Consider the following 8,455-nt stretch of genomic DNA (forward strand, 5'->3'; position numbering starts at 1 on the left):
CTTGATCCATCCATCCATTTTCTTGACCGCTTATCCCATTAGGGGTCACGGGGGCTGGAGCCTATCCCAGCTGGCTTTGGGCGGAAGGTAGGGTACACCCTGGACAGGTCGCCAACCTATCACAGGGCTAAAACAGAGAGACAGACAACCATTCATGCACACACTCAAACCTACAGGCAATTTAGAGTGATCAATTAAGCTGGTGAGCATGTTTTTGGACTGTGGGAGGAAGCCGGAGTACCCGGAGAGAACCCACACATGCACGAGGAGAACATGCAAACTCCACACAGAAAGGCACCTGCCCGGCCGGGGATTCGAACCAGTAACCTTCTATCTGTGAGGCAACAGCGCTACCCACTGCACCACCGTGCAGCCGAACATCTTGAAGAACATCTTGAAGAAAGTCTTGAAGAACTTCTTGAAGCAGCAGTAAATATTCCACTGTCCAAGTAAATGCAAAATACGTATATAGCACAACCAATTACTTTTCACGGGGCATGGCTCTGAATTGAAATAATTGATGAGAAATGAAATGTTAATATTGCATTGCAAGTATTTGAAAGAATGCTTGAAACATTTATCGTATTGTTGGTAAATAAGGCCTGTTGTTGTGTCAGTTTGTAAAATGGAGCAAGCTAAGCTACTAGCTGCTCTGTGTTAAATTAAGCTTCAATATACCAAGGCTAAGAGGCATGCCATGTTTCTGAACTGTAAAGGTACAAAACTTCTCATCATGAGGTGCCTCCGTTTTGGTGTTGTATTTCTTTGTTAATGTCCTTCTTAGGTTTCTTGTTTATTTTGTACATTTCTTAGGTCCTCCTTGTGTCTTGTGGTACCTTGTCTAGTGCTGTATTCCTTGTGTGTTTTCTAGTCTATTGTGTTTCCTGTTTTGTTTTGTAGTTCTTGATCCCTGTGTGTCTGGTTTAGTTATACTTCCAGATCTTGTGTGTTTTACCTCCATTTTGATTGCACTCATGTGTTTCACCTGGGTCATGTGCTCCACATTTGTAGCTTATTATCCTGTGTATTTAGTTTCTCTGTGTCCCCTCTTCTGGGTTTGTCATTGTATGTGTATTCTGTGCTACATCAGACCTGTTCCTAGTTTTCTCAGTGTCCTCAGTTTGAGGACACTGTTTTTCCTCTTGTTGTTTTTGTTTATTTCATTAGTTTATTAAAACCTTTTCTTTATACTGCACATGGGTCTCCTCCTCATTTTTCCCCCGTTATGACTGGAAGATTCTTCTTGGTAACAATTCCCAGTCTCTCTTGATGGTAATTGGAGGCAGACCCAGGTCAGAGAGACTCCGACTCAGTTTGGAGCAGTAAAATAGTCATATTGACACAACAATAATCGGTTATCACAAGCCTTACATCAGGCCACGCCCCCCAGTTCATTGGGGGTGTCTAATACTAACCCTTACCTGGGCCTAATCGGGCCTACAACTGTCTAGAGTGTGGTCAGCCTTAGCTACCGAAAAGCTGTTTGATTTAGCAAACAGCAGCGCTACCACTTGTAGTTAACTGTACTAGCGCTGCTACTTGTAAAGCCTTTATAACCAACACTGCATGTTGAAAGAAGGAAAGTGAAACCAAAATTAGCTAGCTCTTTTAATCCAGTTGCTTAACTTTTGCTGTCATAAGACAGTGAAGTTAATTATCTGCAGTTGGCCAAAGTTATTTGCTTGAGTGTAAATTGAATGTATAACTTTAGTGCAGATTGGTCCAAGTGTGAAATAAGTTGACTTTGCTTTTAATCTTGTTCAGTGAAGATTCAGTGCAGTAAAACTTTATTTAATGTATAGTAAATATTAGCAAGTTAAACTTTGCAAATAGCTTGCGCAACACTGCTGATCTGATGAGACTGTACTGTGAGTATCTGTCTGTTGTAGAAGAAGTGTTACCTCTGTCTCTCCAGTTTATCCAATCTGATGTTTAACTTGATGCCATCAATAAAAGTGTCTGTCAGGGTGAATCCTCTCCTCAGATTTTCTTTTTCTTTAAACATAAGAATAGAAACCCTGCCAGAGCTTGCAACAATACTCTCTGAGAATTTATCTCCGCTCTTCAGGAAATTGAACTCATGGCTTTCTCTCCAAAGAATAATACCTATTTCAGCACCTCAGTAGATAAAGTTCAGGCCTCAGATTATCCATCCTGATGGGTTAGAGAAGCTGGAAATGCTCCTATTCAGATGTATTTAGAGTCAGATTAGGAACCTCAAGGGGGAGTTGTTTAAAGGACAAGTACAACACAGAAACATGTAGATATACTCCCAGCAACATACAGTTGGAGGCAACACATAAAATATGAATGTCTACATTCATGCACAGCAGCCCACAGTGGTGCAAGGAAGACAGATTGTTGCTGCTTTGGCACAACCAGACGAGAATCATGTTAAGTGGTGATTAAGTCTTGTAAGTGATGTTTGAAGACGTATGGACTAGAGGGAGGAAACATTGTGGAGTCTTTTCCAGGGTTCACAAGGTTTATTTAGCTGGTGTACTGAAGGAAACTGAATCAACTTTCCACAAATGGTTCAATGAGTTCAATATGCTCACCTGCCGGGAAAGTGTTGTCGGGAGTGTGTGAATTGTTGATTTTACCATTACGATCCCCAGCAGAGAATACAACAGATATTTAAGGTAGATAATATTTTAACTTTAAAGGCACTGTGAGGAGTTTTCATGTTGTGTTGATCCTGGCGCCCCCTTTGGATGAAATCTCTAGTGTTGATCCAGAATGAAGCCTGCATTTCCCATGAGCACCACCACCCTGTGTGGTAAAGATGAGTCTCATTTGCTGTTGAAGGAAATCAATGAATACAGACCTTACTTTTGATGCTACTTTTCTTTGATCAAGACAACTTTTATCAGGATGCAGAGTGGTGAGGGGGTCAGACGTACCAATTTAACAATACACCAGTGTCATGATGTGAGCTCTGGTGTCCAAATAAATGTTTGAAGAACAATAAACATGCACACAGTTTAACTCTTTAGTCCTCAAACAGCAGTGAAGCATTCACACGTCGGCAAAAACAGGAAATCCTGTTCATCGACATTTAGCTCTTTTAGCTAGCTGTGTGTTAGCAATGAAGTTCATTTCCATTTAAAGCCAAACCTAGCATGTTACTGTGGTTATATGTGAATAAGTGTTTAGAGGAAAATGTATTTGATACTTGAAGTCTCGGTATGTAGTTTATTGCTTACTCAAGCATTTGGTTAAGCTGATATTTGTACTGTTTTTATATGTGCTTATTATGTATTATTGGAACAAAATAATTCTGATATTTGATAATATGAAAGAGTAACAATTCATTTCAATATGTTAAGTATTTACATTCAGTCAGTGCTTACTTTGATATTGTTATGATCTGGTATATTGTTGCGCAACATAAGAACTTATGAACATAAGAGAACATAGGTGAAATATAAGGAGAGCAGAACGTAAAACTATAAGCCTGTTTGTAACAATGCAGGTCAGGTCTTATAGCGAGAGTGAGAAGATCCAGTGATGATTCAGTGATTCCAGTGATGGCGAGCCACCCAGCTTGATTCCCGTGATCCAGAATCTGCATTGCCACTGAAACAGAACTATCTGCCTGGTGGTAGGATCGTATCAGTCTTCTGGATTGGTACCAGCTCGAACACACACTTGACTTAGAGTGCACTCTGACTGACTGACTGATTTGACTATCACAGATCAATCCTCAATCTGATCTGAACTGCCACAAGTTGACTTTGACTGAAACTTCCTCTACGGTCACCAGACATTGATTTTGAAACTACTTGAAACAGAGTAGAACACAAAGACAATTGATACAACTCAGGATATTTTTCTTTTTTGTTAAAAAGGCCATTTTTTATTTTTCATATAAATGTAATTTTTATGTAATCTGTATTGTTATTCAAAACAAACTAAAGTTGGTTTAACTGATTCTACTCGTGCCGTGTCAATAGTGATTGCACTCTTTACTTGGCTCCTTCCGAACCTAGCGTGAGGTGTACTTACCCAGGAGTGGGTTACACAACGGAAAAAAAAACTCCTCCTGCTTGATAATTTGTGTCTTTTTTTGCCATTTTGTGTAGCACTAAAGGCATTCAGACTTTCAGTCTCTTTCCAGCTAAAGCTAAACTAACTAGTAGGTAGCTAAATGCTAACATTAGGTTGTCAGTGTTGATTATTGGAACATCAAAAATTTTGATTGTTCATTTTCTTTTCAGCTGCTGATCAACCCGGAGTGTTAAAATGATTAAAGTTTGTCTCAGACGCTCACCCACATAACTCATCCCCTGAAAAACAGTAGTTTAACGTTATAGATGTCTTTGACTCTCCCACCCTGATAGTGACGTCAGAGGTTAAGGTTAAGGTGATTCTTGAGCCTGGTGGGACAGCTCAGGGTGTTGTAACCCTTTTCTGTCCATGATTATCTGTGGTGGCGGGAGGAGGAGGGAGGCAAAGGACTCAAGAGGTTACAGGATACTGTGGACCAAGGCACCAAAATAATACATAAAGAAATAAGGAAGAAGAGAAAGTAGAGAAAAGTAGAGAAATAGAGAGGTACATAAATAGAGATGAAGTAAAGTAAAGTAATGAAAAAAAGAAAGAAAAACAAAGAATAAGGTAAATAAAATAAAATAAAGTAGTGGCAAAAGAGTTAAAGAGTGTGTGTTTGTTAATGTATGTGTGTTTCATGTTTTAAGTGTACTGTGTATATGTGTGTGTGTGTGTGTGTGTGTGCATGATGTGTGGTAGTGGTATGGGCTCAGGCAGCAGTGGACGGGCAGATGTTTCTGGGTCATGGAGGGTTCAGTGGGTGGAGGTCTTTTTTGAGTTGAATGATGAATGACAGGGGGGTGTTGATTGTGGCGTGTGCTTCCTTGATGGTTTTCCGGAGGGCAGGGTTGTTGGTTGCAGATGATAGGAATCTCAGGGCTATTGCTTGGTGTCGTTGTTTGATGGTCTGGATGCCTGATATGGAGTGAATGTAGTGGTTGCTGATGAAGGGTGGGAGTCTGTGGGCCAGTTTGAGTGCTTTGTTCTGTATTAACTGTAAACGGTGAAGTTGGCGGTCTGAGAGGGTGATCCAGGCTGGGACAGAGTATTCAAACAGTGGACAGATGTATGCGAGGTACACTTTTGTTATTAGTGACGTCAGAGGAAAAGGGCTGCTGTGTTTTGTAGCCACAAGTTTGCCTGACCGACCAATCAGGACAGCTTGCAGTTATCTGGCTCCACCCACTGATGCCCCAGGCAGACAATAAGCTAAAAAAGGCCTGAAAACATAAAGTAACAACTGGACTCTCAGCTTCAAACAGCTTTACGTAAGTAGAATACCTTTTTACTTTACTGTATAAGTTTAACTCAGGAGAAGGAGCAGTGCCTCGTGCTTCCTCACATCCTGTGTTTAATGAGATCTGATTCAGATGTCGTGTTAGTGTAACTCTTGGTGTCAGTATGCAAAATTCAGCCCAGATGTGACTAAAAGAACTGGGTCACCCACTTCCATAACTCCAGTAAATAGTCAGAGTACATCAGATCTCAACAACACATAACTCACAGCTCACATGTTTATCAGCTGTACAGAGAGCTAAGGTGCAGAGAGCTGAAGGTATCCTTCCTCCAACCTGAAAGACAGACGATCTCTCATTCCACACGAAAACAAGCTCTGGGACTATTTCAAAACAAACTGTATGGGAATAGTTATCTGACGTAGTATCTGTGGTTATTCGTGGAGGCAGAACTTTATAGATGTTCTTGCAGATAGTGTTTACTTCATGTAAACAATTAAACATAAGTCATTCTTGGTACCAAGCATTCTGGAGTGGGAGCCCTACATGTGACTGTAACATTCAAACAGCCTCTCTGTCAGTGCCTCAGTTTTATTTCAAATATGACCAGGTTCTGTAGGCAGAGTTTGGGGTGGAGGTGAGTTGGATAATGTAAGCAATATCAGAGATAAGTTTCTCTGCCATGATTGGGTCCTACCCAAGGAAACTTTGGCATGTGGACAGCAGGACCTGGGAACAAATCCTGACCTTCCATTTGAGAGACAAACAGCGCTCACTAATTAGCTCTAAAAGAACATTAAACAATGACAAACCATCATGCAGACTGCTGGCACTAGAGACAGTGAGAGATGTGCAGAGATCCTTGCTATGAAACTTGTCTCCTTGCTGCATTCATAAACTCTGATAAACCACTTGTGGACAGTCTCCTGATGGGATCATTCACAGCATGGTGTCATAGTTTATGCATTATAATGAGCAGTCTGACTCTAAATTGTGACTTGTTGCTGGCAGGGAAAAGAGCCACTTACTGTTGTATCAGATACAACATTCATAGTCTTTAATTCCAAGGCAGTGAAGATAGGATAGAGAAACCAGAGAGGTACAGTATGTTCAGGGTCAAATTTAAAGAGTTGGTCAACCAGGGATCAAGCAGGCTACAAATCCAACTATTTGAATCCAGTTCAAACACAGCCACTTTTTTTTAACCACTCTTACCTTTTATTCTGATCCCTATTTCTGGAGGGGGATAACAGATAACTGGTCTTTCCATATTTTTCTTATCTTCTTTAATTAAAGTATACATGTTTTTTACCATATGATCATTGCAAGAGACCTCATTAGCTGGAAAGTACCAGGGTCACTAACTTCCATATGAAATATAAGTGAAAGTAGTTCCTCCCCTCCACCCTGAACTTCTCTCTAAGCATCGACAACAACACCCTCCCCAGTGGTCCTCGGCATCATCCTCGACACCACTCTTTCCTTCAAACCGCACATTAGAAATGTCACCAAAACATCCTTCTTCCACCTTCGTACCATTGCACGCCTCAGATCCTCTCTTTCTTCCTCAGCTGCCGAAACACTCATCCACGCCTTCATAACCTCCAAACTCGACTATTGAAACATCGTCCTTTACGGCATTCCCTCCACTGACCTCCAAAAACTCCAATATGTCCAGAACTCAGCTGCCCGGTTACTCACCCACTCCCACTCCAGAGCCGACATCACACCCATCCTTCAGCACCTCCATTGGCTTCCCACCGAATCCACTTCAAGATCCTGCTCATCACCTACAAAGCCCTCAATAACCTTGCCCCCTCATACCTGACCAACCTCCTTAAACACCACTCCCCATCTCGCCGCCTCAGATCATCAGATGCCAATCTCTTGTCTCCTGTCACCAAGCACCACACCTTGGAGGATAGAGCCTTTGCCATCGCTGACCAGACTCTCTGGAACCCTCTCCCTCCACGCATCCGCACCTCTGACCCTCCTCAATCATTTAAAAACCACCTCAAGACCTACCTGTTCAAATAGAAGACAACACATAACCCCTTCTCCCACCCCACCTCTGTCTTTGCTCTGTTATATCTAATTGCTTTATTTTAATTTGTACTTTTCTGTAAAGTGACTTTGAGTACCAAGAAAGGCGCTATACAAATCAATTATTGTTTCAATTATTACTTCCAATGAAGCAGGAGAAATAAATTCACAAGAGGTAATTACAGCTCCGATAATTCATGACAAAATATCAACAGAAAACACAAATGAACATCAATCTGTGTTTGTAACAGTGAGAGAAGTGATCTCTGAAGGGAGCCGGAGGAAGGAACTGATGCACAGGTTTTGATTTGGAGATGAACTTGTGTTCTTATCCTCTACAGACATACTGTAAATATACATGTCCCAACGTGACCTCAACCATCAGCAGACGTCTTATAAATAAGAGGAACCAAACATGCCTTTCAAGTGTCAAGATGTTGTTTTGTGTCTGCTGAAGTATAAATAAGTAACTGTTTTAACTCATACAACAGTACTGTTCTTTCTGAGACTTTGAGAAGTGAATCTCAAACACTAATCCCTTCTGCTGCTGCTTTTTTTTAATTCATTGCTACTGCTCCATTTTTTAAGGAGACATATTTAAGGCAAGTCTTTCTTACAACAGCTCTCAAAAGAGGACATGTTTATGGCACCATTAAGGCAAGAGAAAAAGCAGGTGGTCCATTATTTTAGTCTCTAATAACTTTAACACAAACAAAACATTTGAGCCTGAATGAGTGAGAAGAAGAGAACACCTGTCAACTGTTATTTACCTGTTTTAATCTTGACAAACAAAAAATCCATCCACTACACAAGGAAAATAAATAAGGGGTAAACTTTAATGAACAGGTAGTTATGCATAACCACCTGTTCACTATACATTACCCCGCCTATTACCTGGCCACAAACTTCCACTGGACTTCCACTTGATCCCTGACTTGTCTGCTGCGGTTCCATGCTCTCTCGTCCGTCAACACCCACTAGTTGTGTTTTCAGAACGCAGCACAGAGCAGGACCACCAGACAGCTGGAATCATAAGATCAAGGATAACCCATGGTAATTACTGAATCAATGGTTTTCAGCCTACATGATGAGTCTCCGCTAATCCATATTGTCATCAGTGGCCT

This window comes from Notolabrus celidotus, chromosome 18, assembly GCF_009762535.1.
Source record: "Notolabrus celidotus isolate fNotCel1 chromosome 18, fNotCel1.pri, whole genome shotgun sequence".
NCBI classification, from domain to species: domain Eukaryota; kingdom Metazoa; phylum Chordata; class Actinopteri; order Labriformes; family Labridae; genus Notolabrus; species Notolabrus celidotus.